At 38.9% G+C, this 15,634-nt stretch overlaps 1 protein-coding gene across 3 annotated transcripts in view; it reads right to left on the reverse strand.

Moving 5' to 3' along the window:
• gask1a (golgi associated kinase 1A) overlaps positions 1 to 15,634 on the reverse strand; it is a 35,184-nt gene that overhangs the window by 17,979 nt on the left and 1,571 nt on the right. The window lies entirely within an intron of this gene.

A 15,634-nucleotide genomic window follows, 5' to 3' on the forward strand; every position in this document is an offset into this window, starting at 1 on the left:
AGAGAAGGTAGTGGTAAAGACAAATGGTTCAATAAAGTCAGCAAGCAAGTCGTAAATGTAAATTTACAAAATGTAAAAGAGAAAAGGTTTTGTAAACTACAACAGGAAAAGCAGTCTGGATTTCAGGAAAGGTATAGGGAAATCTTTTGAATGTTTTTAGAGGGAATTCCATTCAGAGAGCTGGATGTTGAACACACATGCTTGAGATTCATTTCACCCTTTTCCATATGTGGATAAGATTGACATTATGCCTAGAGATATTTTCCATATGTGTCTGTTCCATAGTGCACTTCAGGTTCTACAGTGTCAGACTGGAATGTAGATTGAATTTTTCCAAGCTGTTAGACTTACAGAGATAGGCCTATGCCGGAGAATTAATCAGATTGAATACAGAATGTATTCATGTATACAGAAAATCAAAATGAAAAATTCTTATTTTTTATGGAATGTTGCAGTATTTATTAGAAATTATTTGTCTGTGCACATCATCTATCTATAAATTACAGAAACGTCTACTGTCTGTCAGTCAGTCTGTGTGTCTGTCTGTTATTCGCGTATCTCTCGAACTGTTAGTCCGATGGATTTCAAACTTGACAGGTGTCTTGACAGGTCTTGCTACATTCTGACATAAACACTGACACATAAACAATGACAAAAACAGTCAGCTACACTGTTTACTTCTGAATAATATTTTTTATTCATGGCCATCATTTGTAGTAACCTATTCACAAACCGTTTGCTCAAGCATAGCATTTTTTCTGAGTTCACTGTGTAGCCTGCTCCCTGAATCGTCAAGTTCACTGTGTAGCCTGCTCCTTGAATCGTCGCGCTTATTCATTTGTGGATGTTAACTGAATCTGTAAGTCACCTACGCTGTTTACTTCTGTATATTATATCTATCTATAAATTATGGGAACGTCTTTCTGTCTGTGTGTGTGTGTGTGTGTGTGTGTGTGTGTGTGTGAGAGAGTGTGTGTATGTGTGTGTGTGTGTGTGTGTGTGTGTGTGTGTGTGTGCGTGCGCGCGTGTGTGTGTGTGTGTGTGTGTGTGTGTGTGTGTGTGTGTGTGTGTGTGTGTGTGTGTGTGTGTGTGTGTGTCTTATTCGCATATCTCTCGAACCGTTAGTCCGATGGATTTTAAACTTGACAGGGCATGAGTAGCAAGTTTGATGTTGTTTGGTTGTTTGTTAAGAAATTCAAAAGATATCGTTAAATATATATCGTTAAAAGAAGCACACACTGGCTTTTGCTGCTCTAGCTGCTGGCCACTCCCCCTCTCACACTGCACACTGAGTGAGCACAGCGCAGGACCAGAGACAGAGAGGGTGGAAGAAAGCAGCGGAGCTTAAGTAGCGTTTTCTCAGAGTTCACTGTGTAGTCTGCTCCCTGAATCGTGTAGTTCAATTTTCCACATTTATTGTATGTCATTATGTCAGTATCAGTATTTGCTTTCTACCATGCACAAATAAAAATGTCACTGAACTTTTGCTGTGTAATTGTAACAATGAGCACTCAAACACACCGAACCAACAATTACTAAAAACACACACAAAAACTGATTTTGCACAGGCACTTTGAAGCACTGCTCCCTGAATCGACGTTGCTTATTCATTTGTGGATGTTAACTGAATCTGTAAGTCAGCAATGCTGTTTACTTCTGAATATTATATTTCATTCTGGTCCGCTTAACGTTATCGCTACTGTGTAATAGTAGTCTATGCTATTCACCAACTAAACATATCCTATTCAATGCGTTCATCGCCTGGACCCAATGACAACACAGTGCTGAAGTGCCAACTAGTCTCTCCCTATGGAGGATCCCTTTACCACTCCAGATAAAGCGTTGTCGGGAAAAATTCGTTTCGCGTACCTACCCCGAAGTGACAAAATAAAGTAAAATTCTGCATCAAAATTTATAAGAAAAGACCAGTACTTTGTTTAGGCTTGGTTTGTAGAGAATTACAAACTTGCGCACATATGTTCAAACGCACATAACTATAGAACCAATTCTTAATGCGCATGTGACCGCCATCAGCGTTTCTCACAGGTTCGCGTTTAAAGTCTGTGTAGAGAGAATGGTGTCGTCTTAGCGGCCCCTAATTTAATAACAAATGATCCTTGCGACGGAAGCGAATCAATCAAAACTAACTTTAGCTGAAAAATAACTTTATTAAAGAACCGCTATAAAGCCAAAACAATCTCTGTTACCTTAAATTATACGTTTATCTCTGTAAAGCTGCTTTGAAACAATCTACATTGTTAAAAGCGCTATATAAATGAAGATGACTTGACTTGACTTGACAGTCTCTTTCACGGGCATCATTTGTAGTAGCTTATTCACAAATTGTTTGCTCAAGCATAGCGTTTTCTAGAGTTCACTGTGTCCTTTCTACCATGCACAAATAAAAATGTCACTGAACTTTTGCTGTGTAATTGTAACAATGAGCACTCAAACACACCAAACCAACAATTACTAAAAACACACACAAAAATTGATTTTGCACGGGCATTTTGCACTAGTTATTTAAATAAATTATGCAACTTCCATTCCATGCCGACTTTAACATCTAATAACAAACAGTAGTGAACAAATATACAGTTCCTTGTGAATGTTATTGCATTTGGCTTATTTTTTTTGTTGCAGTCTCTAATGTTCCTGCCCTAGCCATGACCCGTTCCAAACTGGGCGAAGCCTGTCATTTAAGGTTTAGAAGAGATACCAATCCTCCCAAAACTGTACACACAACTGTAAAAACTAAAATAATGCTTGGAAAAAATCACAACATTTAGATGAAAAGCCTAGATTTTTTTGCATTTTTAGGCAAACTTAGCAACAACAAGCAACAAGCTATAGTAGTCAAACTAAAGTGAAGCTCTTTTGAAAAATTAGTTAACTACAACGTACATTACAAGCTACTAATAAAAAGAAAAAGAAATTTAAATATGTATTACCATACTTTGCTATAATTTATAACTAAATAATTATAGTCATTAGAAAAAGTAGAGTTACTCCTCAACACACTTTGAGAAGAATGTAACATACAAAACCTTTCATTTCATATGGGCAACATTTAGCCTAATACAGCCCACAGATTAAAAGCATGTTTGATATTAGTTGTTTGCAGACATAAAAAAAAAGTTTAATATAAGGCATAAACATGTGCATGAGACCTAACTGCCATGTATTTCAATTCCACATATATTTGGATGCTAAACAGGAAAGAAAAGTCTCAATACTGTGAGATCTCTCTTTCCTGGCTGAGATTTTCATGACTTTAGCAGATCGCACATGTGAAAGACTTCCATTATGCTTCAGTTTAAAGAATATCTTGTGTGAAGTTTCACAAGGCTGAGGAGAGCATCAGTTGAGACGCAGTCTGGACAGGTTAGGGCCTGTTTGACTGCTAACTTACACAAAAAAGTTCATGTTTCTTTGAAGGCAAGAGGATATGTCAATACACTAATCCAGAGACACAGAATATCTGCCAAAACAAAAAGAAACAAAACCTTCATAACCATTAACAAATATTAGACCTCTTAAAGTGTCAAATGTGTTTGATTACCCAATGGTGAGTGAAGGGGAAGGTGACTAGACATTCAGAAGGTTAAATGAAAGGGTTGAAGGTACTGAACAACTGGTGTGAAACTTAACATGTACTGAACTTTCATCTTTCTGAACTTTCAGAGTTGTTGTATCTGTGGTTTAGAGACGACCCTGGCAAAAAGTGTCTTGCATTAAGCTCTCACTTGTTCCTTTTAACAACTAAGCATATTGACACCACAGTGCTAAACTGGCAAGTGCAAACGGCACAAACAAGTATGGCATAGACATCACACTGTTAAACAAGGCAGCAATCCAAGCACAACAAACACAGGGAGACAAACTGAGAACATGAAGAGGAATTACTCAGACAAGTACAATGTTTTGGGGAAAACATGCTCACATCCCAAAGTTATTGTTTTTCCGGGTCTTACTTACACAGACTACGCCTTCATAACTCAAAACACAGTGTATAAATCCGACACTGGTGAAATAATGGAAAGAAAGTATAGAAGTAATAAAAACCAAATAGCATTACATAAAAAACCTCCAAATGAATCCAATAAACATGTTGTCTACAGTCAAAATATGACATGGTAGTTGCATTTCACCGTGAATTATTCAAAGCAAGGTGTTTGAAATGTTATAGTAAGATGATATATCACTCTATCACTCTTGTTTGTTCTTGTCAGCTCTTTCTCTTATCTCCTCAGTTAATTTGGCACATCTGGGCTAATTTTACCAGTAGTGATAAAACCCTCACAGAAAGTTTGGCATGATCAAATATATTTTTTAACGTTTTTGAAAGAACTTATGCTCACCAAGGCTGCATTTATTTGTTAAAAAATACAATGAAAATGTGGTGTTCCCTATCAGTCGGTCACTCTCGACGTACGTCGTGACCGACAATAGGTTGTCTCTCTTCCCTCCGTCATGTAACCGAGACGACATTTTATTACAATTTAAAATAACTATGTCAAGTCAAGTCAAGTCATCTTCATTTATATAGTGCTTTTAACAATGTAGATGTGTTCCAAAGCAGCTTTACATTGATAATAGGAAATTAAAGTAAAGTGTTTTGGCTTTATAGCAGCTCTAGAATAAAGTTATTGTCCAGCTAAAGTTTGATTGATTGAGTCGGCAATGGGAGATTTAGACAGGAGATGCGCGGTTCATAAGTAGATCAAGTACAGTTTATTTTCTTCGGTATTATTTTGTGAATAAAATATCCGAGTACACATCAGCCGACCCTGCCTTCTCCTCATTTCCTTGAACCTGTGTTACAGTAGTGCTGAAACATGGGAGGCGAAGGTTGCTGCCACCATGCAGTGCGCGGGCCTCCACCAAGAGCACCATCAGGTGCTCCTGGATATAAGGGAAGACCAGGACCAGTGCTTCCGTGCCCTCTTCCAGACACACCAGGAGAGACATCCAGAGCTGGATGAATCAGGAGCTTCGATCTGCAGTACCCCATTCCACCACTGCTCATGTGCCTCTCACTAAAATGTCGACAGGACGACCAAGAGGCATTTGTGGATCTATTCGAAAAGACTGTGGAAGCATGTTAGTGGCCGTGGGCCCACTGGTCAGTGCGCCTCATTGGGAGGCGCAGGTGGCCACCCAACAGCTGCCAATGCAGAACCTCCTGGTCTACGATGACCTCAGATGGGCCATCCTGCAGCGGGTCAGCCGCAGTGCAGAACAACACCGGGGGTTAACAAACCCCTACCCTCAGTATCTCTCTCCAACCCTGCCCCTTCTGTTTATCCCTCTACGTCTCGACCTGTTCAGTTAAAAATGGCATCTGAGACCTGTTCCTATGGGGGGGGGCGGGGGGGGGGGGCTTATTCGCTGTGCACGAGGTCCCGCAAGCCTCCACAGGTTTTCCCCCCTTCAAGCATCTCTATGGACGTCGGCCTAGCGGAGTGCTTGATGTCCTCCAAGAAGCTTGGGAGGATGGACCTTCATATAGTAAAAATTACATTCAGTATATTCTGGACCTTTGAGCAAAACTCCACACATTGTTGCAGCTCTCTATGAAAAATTGGCTGTAGACCACACATTACTCCAGTCTTCAGTGTTACTGGATCCTTCAGGAAATCATTCTAATTTGCTTTTTTGGGGCTTTAGAAACATTTTTTACATAATATTTTTGTGGAAACCGATACACTCAAAAGTTTGGGGTATTTAAGATAAAAAAGAGAAATAAATACTTTTAATAAGCAAATATACATTACATTTTCTCAAAATTGACAGTGCAGAAATGTATAATGTTACAAAATATTTCTGTTCCAAATAAATGCTTTTCTTTTTAAATTTGTTATTATTAAAAAAAAATAATAATAATAATATTAATAATAAATTCAGCTTTGCCCTCACAGGAATAAATTACACTTTAAAATATATTTAAATAAAAAACAGTTATTTTAGATTAATATTATTTTACAAATTTTATATTGTTTTGACTGTATTTTTGATCAAATAAATGTAGCCTTGGTGAGCATAAGAGAGAATAATCGTAAGTATTCTAAGCTTTTGACCGGTAGTGTATATATGAAACATATGATATGGTTAAAACAACTGTGAAATTATTTTAGGATTTTCCAAAACCGGTCTCATGAGAAAAACATAACTATGTTTTTGAGGTGTCGATTTCATATTTAAAAAACAAAACAAAAGACTTCTAGAAAAAAAGTAAGCATGAAGTTCCACCCATAAACCCAATTGTCATTGGGGAGTAAGTAGATTGCACAAAAATACAAATGACGAATTAGCCACCAATTCGCTAAAATGCAAAATAATTATGAGTATGTTGGATTTTGAAGTAAACTGAAGTAAACTGAAATGACCCCCATTTCAATCAAAAGTAGGTTGCTTGTTTTCCCTAAAAAGAAACAATGCACATCTGAATGAGAGTTTGTTCTTTCGAGCAGTTTATCAAGCTATTCTTAAACGACAGGGGACAGCAAAAGAAAACTAGATGTCACACTTTCACTTTCTAGCTCCCAGTTCTAGCTCCCACTCACCTGCTCACTGGCCCTTCTCATTGAAAATAAATTGTGATCATTCGAGAAACTCTTTCCGAGCAGCTCCCTGTGCTTTCATTCACTGTCCTCTCTCACTTCAGGTGCTATGTGTCCACAGTACATCATAGAATTAGGATAAGTGGTTTGTCCTTGAAAATCTATTTATTTAAGCCAAAACGTCGGTGTCAATGGATCTTAAAGGTGAACTGTGTTTCCTTTTTTGAAAGTAAACTATCTTTTTCTATCCTAGTTTAATATGCAGAGACAACTATAGTAAAGCCATTTGCTCTGTTTGCAACATTGCTCTGTTCTTTTGAACACTCTGTCCCCACTCTAACATAGCAACATTTTCTCAACCAATGGCATGACTTTGGGGCAGTGTGATCTGTTTGGATGACCAACGACAGATCGGAGGAGTGTTCGGGTAGACATTTTTTTAAAACAGTCATTAATTTTTGTAGATCCATTTGTTGCTTCAAGTGCCACAAGAATTAAACAGTCCACTTTTAACTTGTATTAATAGTGGAGCGGCTAAGTGCTTATGTTTGGCAGAATCGTTCAGTTTATGATACAAGCGTGAAAATTGGCATGAGCAGTCTCCATGGGTCACTTGACAAAAAAATTGTCCGAGCCACTTGAAATTTCAAGATGGCGGCCAATTTTCAAGATGGCCGACACCTTAGTGGAGCAGTTAAGTGATATAATGGTTTATTTGGTGATACAAGTATGAAAATTGGCATGAGCAGTCTCTGTGGGTCACTTGACAATAAGCCACCTACAGCTACTTGAAATTTCAAGATGGCGGCCATTTTTCAAGATGGCCACCACCTTAGTGGAGCAATTAGGCTTAAGAAATCATTTAGTTGGTGATACAAGCATGAAAATTGCCATGAGCCTAATTGCTCCACTAAGGTGGTGGCCATCTTGAAAAATGGCCGCCATCTTGAAATTTCAAGTAGCTGTGGGTGGCTTATTGTCTAGTGACCATCAGAGACTGCTCATGCCAATTTTCATGTTTGTATCACCAAATAAACCACTATATCACTTAACTGCTCCACTAAGGTGTCGGCCATCTTGATAAATGGCCGCCATCTTGAAATTTCAAGTAGCTGTGGGTGGCTTATTGTCTAGTGACCATCAGAGACTGCTCATGCCAATTTTCATGCTTGTATCACCAAATAAACCACTATATCACTACCATCTTGAAAAATGAAAAATCTTGAAATTTCAAGTGGCTCGGACAATTTTCTTGTCAAGTGACCCATGGAGACTGCTCATGCCAATTTTCACGCTTGTATCATAAACTGAACGATTATATCACTCCACTATAACCCAGAACATTCATTTAAATAAATACAGCCAGTTCTGTCAGATTTCTATACATCTTAAAATTGGCATTAGTCCATTACATACACATTAGTTTCTTGGCATCAAATACTATCCAGAAAGGAGGAGTTGCTGAATTTCCAATTGAATGAAAAGACTATATAGAAATGTCAGACTACTTTACATCATCTATCTCTGCCAAGAGCAAGACAAAGGAAACAAACAAATTGTCAGCGTCTGAGTGGTTATTTATGACAGCTGCATGAATGATCTGAATGAACATCTCATGACAACAGAGAACAAAGACTCACTCAATTCTATTGTCACTGTACATTCATCTGTCTATTACATTTTTATATTTTCAAGAATTAGTTAGGTAAATTGGTTAAGATAGTGTATCTACATTTTTTTATCATTGTGCATTTATCAACCTATTATGTAGTTTATGTTTAGGGTAGGGGTGAGATTAGGTAGCCAAAAATATCTTTATAGAATGTTTTGTTTTCCTTTAAAAATCAAACAAACAACAACAAAACAGATATCATAATGCTTACACTGAGAAACTATGTAGCCCCCTCAGACTAAACAAAAATTGTAATGTCAGCATACCAAGATCTTCCATACAGTACCATGACCGGCTGTAAGGAAAACTCTGTTTGATGTATGATCTTTCATGCATTGTGCAAATGTCAGCATTACCCTCTATCCGTATAGGAGGTTCGGCTATATCATTGCATGCAGGAGGCAAATGGTTTAGGGGGAGAGAAAGGTGTGATGAGGGGGAAAGTGAGAGAGAAAAGACAGAGGAAGAAAAAGGCATGAACCATCTGCTCTCTTGTCTGTCCTACCTCAGAGTGTCATCAGTGGAGTGTCTTTTTTATTACGGAGCAGATGCTTTTGACACTAGTGTCATCCAGAAATATATAATGTGCAGGTCTCTGTGTGTAGGATGAAAATGTGTCACTGACAGTCTGGCTGCTGCAGTCATTTATATTCACACACAAAACAAAACAAAAACAACAACAGAGAAACACAGCCACATAAAAAAAATATGTACAAAATACAGAAACAGGCTCTTGTAACCCATCCTTTGGTAAGCTAATAAATACACAACCAAACATGTAGAGATGTACACAACCAAACACTAGTATCTGTGCACATGTAGATGCAGGGCTACTCGCATTAATTTAGATACCACAAATAGATGTCATTAAGCGTACATTCAACATCCATTGCACACACAAAAACAAACACTGTCCACAAAACAAAATGTGAACAAATATTCGATGATTACCCAGCAAGCCATTTTGCGTTTAAATAGCCATTTCAAACACATCCCAGACGTTTAGGCTAAAACAAGGCAAAATTTGAGCTGTCGGTGAACATCTTATAGACGTTTAACCATAGCCCAAGAATAGACTAGTCATCAATTAGATAACAATGAAATGAAATTAGTGAAGAAATGAAACCAAATCACTGTTTACTTTGCTCACATGATGGAATATCATACATCTTCCAAGTTGTTTTTGGCAAAAACGACATGTAACCAAATTCAAGGTTATTTTGTTAGAAGTGGGTTACTCATAGCCAGACTATATCTATAGCCAGACTAGGTCTATAGTAAACCTAGATGGTGAAATGACGGCTATTGCTTGCTGGATAATAACATCTATGACAAAACAAAAACAAACAATTGCCATAATGGGGAAACCCCGAGACGTTCCCTTTCGAAGTAGAACTTTGGCGTTGCGTCTTGGTGCTGACGCCATGGGGAACGCCATCAGCGTGACCGGTGTCTGAGGCATGTGTAACCTCATGCCTATATCCATTGGCAGTGTCGGCGAGTACAAAAAGGTGCCTATAATACACATCATCAGCTTTTTTTTTCAGGAGCCATTTTGTTTGCAGCATGTGATCATCGAAGACAAACTATGGATAAACCAAGCAGCAAGTGCTTTAGAAAGTGTGCGCATCTAATCAGTTTTAATTTTGACAGCCATTTCTGATTTAGGTATAGTTTTCATTTGCAGACAAAAATTAGTCTTAGTCACATGTTAGTCATTTTTGTCTTTCATAGTTTTAGTTGATGAACCCTTCTATCGTTTCTCTTTAATCTGAGAGGCGTTACTGTGGCTGCGGATGCCATATGCCCCAGGAGCCTCTGAAATAGTTTCAGTGGGGCCGCCGTCCTGCCCTTGAGGGAGTTCAGGCAGTTCAGCACCGACCGAGCACATTTAACCATGAGGCGTGCTGTCAGGTTGACCAATTCCATGTCCATACCAAGAAAAGAGATCCTTTGAACGGGGCAGAGTGCAGCCCCTGCATTAGCAGTGGATCAGAATGACCCTCGTCCAAGTCTTTAAGGGCTTGAAATACATGCAGGAGAGTCATGGCATGCAGGGCAGAGGCGGCCTGTCCAGCGGCTCTGTAAGCCTTGGCCGTAAGAACAGACGAGAACTTACAAAGCCTTGTAAGATGTGGATTACCCCTAGAGGGCAGCAACGCCCTTAGGACACAACTGCATTGCTACCCAGCGCTCCACCGGGGGGATCTCCACGTACCCCTTAGCTGCCCCACCATCGAGGGTAGTGAGGGGGGAGGAGGAACCAGCTTGGTTTCGGGCAGAAAAAGGTGCCACCCACGATCTGGTAACCTCATCACGCACTGGGGCGGGGCGCTGATGGTCAGCGTGAGCCACCCCAAGAAGCCAATCCTTCAGCCTCGAGCTTTCGGACACAGTGGAGGCCTCAATTCGAGCCCAACACTTTCAGCGGCCCGGGAAAGCATAGCTGTCAGCTCTGGGTCAGACTCGATAAATGCTTTTTTCCCCGAAGGGGGCAACACAGCTGTGTCTTCATGCCCGTCTTCATACTCTAGCTCACCCTCCGACGCCGCAATCGACATCCAGTCTTCCACCGGAGCCCCGAATGAAACGCTTGGTCCCTAATGAGAAGGACCAGCAATCTTATCCGGAAGCCTTAAAGCTTGCAGTGTGCTAGAGTAGTGGGGGGGCCACGGAGATTGGATTGGTGGGTAGTGTGATCCTCAGGTCACCCTGGCCAAGTAGCCCTTTTCTGATTACCAGTAGAGGAACTAGATCGGGGTGTAGGTACAGTCTCGACCGCAACACTGTGATGTCATCTTACCGCAATGGGTGCATGACTCATCCAAAAACACCACCTAAGCACGCTTTACGCCGCCTTCACACTGGCAGTTGAAATCAGTTCCGATACGGCTTTGAAACGACCGGAAGTCATTAATTTCCTATGGAGATTCGCAGGAGGCATGCGAATGGGTCCGAACCGGGTCCGAACGAGTGCGGTGCGAAAAAAATCATGTCAGTTGGTCATCCAGATGCGTTAAAAAAAATTTGAACTCTTGCGAAAGGCTACGGACGGTTCCTATCTGACAATTCCAGCGGAAATTAGCGTTGCTATGGTACTGATAAACAAACCTGAATTCTTAACTTTTAATAAAATAAATAATGATTTTATAGCGATAAGTTGTCATGTAATTTTTTTTATTTTCATGATTTTCTAATGTTATTAGGGCAGTTAATACAATTAAAAGCCCTTTATACCACTATATCACATTTAGCTGACCTGACATGTCAACGTCCTGGGCAACTTTCCTCCACGCAGCAGCCTTCCGATTAATGTCTCTATAACCCTCATCAGAGAGATCATACAGAATTGTACATTCTGACACTGACCAAACCAACCGTTCTAATCTCTCCGCCATTTTTGTTCTACTCGCTTCCGAAGCTTCCGACGCTTTTCAACGGTGTAGTACGACGTCCGCTGGGGGCGTATTGCGTATTACGGAGCTGATTTCAACTGCCAGTGTGAAGGCGGGGTTAAGCCCTGACACCTGAGGCAGCAAACGTGACTGTCTGACAGAGCCAGGTAATGACCACATCCATAAACACATGGGTGGAATGATATCTTTAAAAAGACGCAGTGTAACACCATTGCTTGCTCTTTTAGGGAAATACGCTCTTTCAATGCCAAAGTGCACAGGGGAAATGGTCGCGGTACAGCTCGCAGGATTTAGTGCCGCCTGCAGTGTGCAACAAGCTCTTGAAGGCTTTCAAATCTCTTTGAAGTCACAACCACAGCTGCAGTGCCATCACACCAACACCGGATGCAGAACTTCTCCCGTAGAGCAATCTCAGACACTCTTATGGTGACTGGCAGAGAACACAACCACTTGGCTCCGAAGTGAAAAGCTGAATGTGCATTGCACGCTCTCTTCCTTATATATCCATTTCGTGGGGTGGAGTTCGCAATGCAAATCATGCAGGCCAATGTGCATTGGCTCGTTTAGTTTAGTTTAGTTAATGTCGAACATGACTGACTGAAAGGAAACTTTTATCTTTAATAAGGCTGCACAACAATGCTGGACACAACAATATATATCTATGGGTAAAACATGCATCAAATGACTGATACATACCTCATAGTTTCAAATAGAATTTTTTTTTTGTAAAGTTTTCAAATTTATCCGGATTAATGTGGATATAGCCTTGGATGAAATACCGGGAAGCTGAAGCCCCGTTAAATAGAGTATAGAAAAACCTAAACCAATAAGTACCACAAAGTAAGTTTGTCTTAAAAAAAAAATCAGGCATATCTACCTCAGACAAATTCAGATCCGTTTGCTGGATGAACCAAATGAATTCAGTGCAGGCTATAGATTATAGCCTCCAGATATAGCTAAACACAAATATCATCATCTTTCTTGATTATTTACATTTAGTCTCCCCCTTACACCGACTTGGTCCAAAAGCTCAACAAAATTGTGTGCAGGTGCTGTTACTCCATGGCAATTTGAAAAGCCATTATTATAATGTCAGAACTTCCTCGAACAATCAATTCTAATTCCCTCGGTGACTATCTCACTCTGCCATGTGCACTGCTCATTGGCTGCCTCTGATTAACAGGCAGACCAATAACACTGCAGACATGACTTCTAGATAATATGTGAGTCAGATTTATGTCTCAATTCATTGTAAAAAAAAAAAAAAAAAAAAAGTAATCAACTGTTAAACAATCAGTTGTTTAAAACTCAAGTTTTTACATCACCACATCACCGGTGGATGATGGTCACAGAGTAAAGAAAAACTTAAGCTTCAGCAATCTTGTTTATTTGCTTTTTATACGCTTCTAATATATTATATTCTGATTTGTTGCTCAAGGTCACAGTTGAAAATGTTTGTGCTGCTTAATATTTTTGTGGAAACTGTGAAACCGTGATTTTTTTTGCGTTTGATTATTTTTTTATTTATTCTTTTGCATTAATGTTAAAATGATAACAGCATACATTTACATAAATGTTCTTTCTTTCCAAAAAAACTAAACAAAAATATTGATGACCCCAAACTTTTATGTTACAGTTTTTCTCGGTCACTTTGGTGCATTTCTCACATCACTATTTACATTTGCACAACAGTTAATGCAGTTCTCAAAACAATTAGTACAAACTACAAAACCTAGTTGATAACCTGCAAAAGCGTGTCACTTGCTCAAAATGGATAGCCCATTCCTCAAAAGCAAGTATTCATGTCAATGAAAGTGTCAGTGTCATCAAAATGAAAAGTCCTGACACCATTGTTTATGAACAAGATAGTCAAATGGCTTTGTCATGTTTTTATTTTGACAGTTTACTCTGTAAATGTTTTCCAATGCAAAAAAGTCAGATCTTGGTGACACTACCTGAAAATGCTCAAGACAGTATTATATACTATTTGCACAGCCATTTGAAAAATACAGTAAAGTTACACATTACTGTATTTAGTGAGGGAACTGAGTACAAGACACTGAATATGTATGTTTCACATTTTTACTGCATATGCTCTTTGCAATTCTAATTTGTTCACAGCATTGTGCAAAAGAAAAAAATACACCATTATTTACAACAAACTTAAACTCCCTTTGGGTAGAGCTGTGCACAACTGTAAACAATATTGCAGTACATATTGGAACTGAACATACAACATACATAGTGCTGTAATCATTCATGCACATCCAGACGTTCCTCATAAGTGAAAGCTGAGATTCACCTGAGAGAAATTGTTCAATTTAGGAGAGATTTTCAGAAAAAAAAAGATTTAAAAAAAATGTGTAAAATTTGCTTGACAGATTTTGACAACTAGTTCAACATTTTTGTATGTAATGACTCAAGCAATAAAATGAGGACTATTAGTTTTATATGGAATGACTATTCAGCATTCACAAGTATAGTTAATTTTGACTGACATGGCATAAGCAAATGATAATGTTATAAAACAGCAGAGAGTTGTATGAAAGCATTTGATGCATGTCCAAAAGCATTTGCAATTTGTTGGAAGGAATGAGAAACTGCTACTATGATGTGCACAAATGACTAAATGTTGTGGAGGTTGAACTAACTGTTGTGCAAATGTAAATAGTGATGTGAGAAATGCACCAAAGCGACTGAGAAAAACTGTAGTAAAAGTCCTATGGTACTTACAAGATACTTCAATGTACTTCAAAGAACATTATTGAATTACCATGATACAAGCAATAGTAATGTACGTTTTCCCCTTACCATGATAATGGTAATACCATGATAATAAATGATTATTACTACTTTATATAAAATCCACCGATGTTAATTAAAGGAAAGAAATAAGCCTGGTGTTCTTAACTATTGTTTGGGAATCTGGGACAGCAATACTTAAAGTTATCTGTAGAAAATACTGCTCTCTCATAAGCTAAGCAGTAACTGGCAAACAGATGGCATAGAATATTTTCAAAAATTGTTCCCTTTACAAGTCAATTCAAGATGTTCAGCAATGAGTCACATTTAGTTGATGTTCCAACACAAGGTCTGAATAAAATGCTGAACGTTTCAACCTCACCTGCAAATGAAGCAGACTTCACTAAATGATAGTGATGTTTTGGTTTTGTGGAATGGTAATACCGTATTATTTGGGTTTTCAGAATCCATAAATCTGTGACAAATCTGGAAAAACACAGTTTTGTTTTTATAATCTAGTAGAAAAGTCATGCCAGCTATCATAAAACAACACAAACATAACTTCCAAAATAATTGGAACTCTTAACAGATGTGCATTAGATAAATGTTCTTTGCTTTGAAAACATCTGGCTATCCCAAAGCTTGCCAACAATTAAGAGATATATGCTCATGTAAGATTAGAGAACACAAATTGATGAGACATAAGGCTATAGACATGTATAAATCAGACAATACATTTAAAATAGTTTATTGTACACACAACAAGGACCACAGATGGACAATTGCAGATGCTTTTAGCATCCTGGTTTCAACAATCCTGAAACCTGTAATTAAACACCATCTCCATTCCAACAAGACAGTTGGAAGTTTCGCCAGAAGAAAACTCTAAACTCTTGCCAAAGTAAAATTATAAGTGCCCAGAGTTTCCGATTGTTTTAAAAAGGAAATTGGCTAGTAAAAAAAACTTAGCTTAACCGACAGTCACGTTTGCTGCCTCAGGTGTCAGGGCTTAACCCCGCCTTCACACTGGCAGTTGAAATCAGCTCCGTAATACGCAATACGCCCCCAGCGGACGTCGTACTACACCGTTGAAAAGCGTCGGAAGCTTCGGAAGCGAGTAGAACAAAAATGGCGGAGAGATTAGAACGGTTGGTTTGGTCAGTGTCAGAATGTACAATTCTGTATGATCTCTCTGATGAGGGTTATAGAGACATTAATTAGAAGGCTGCTGCGTGGAGGAA

This window comes from Scardinius erythrophthalmus (assembly GCF_964197995.2).
Source record: "Scardinius erythrophthalmus genome assembly, chromosome: 16".
In the NCBI taxonomy this organism is placed as follows: Eukaryota; Metazoa; Chordata; class Actinopteri; order Cypriniformes; family Leuciscidae; genus Scardinius; species Scardinius erythrophthalmus.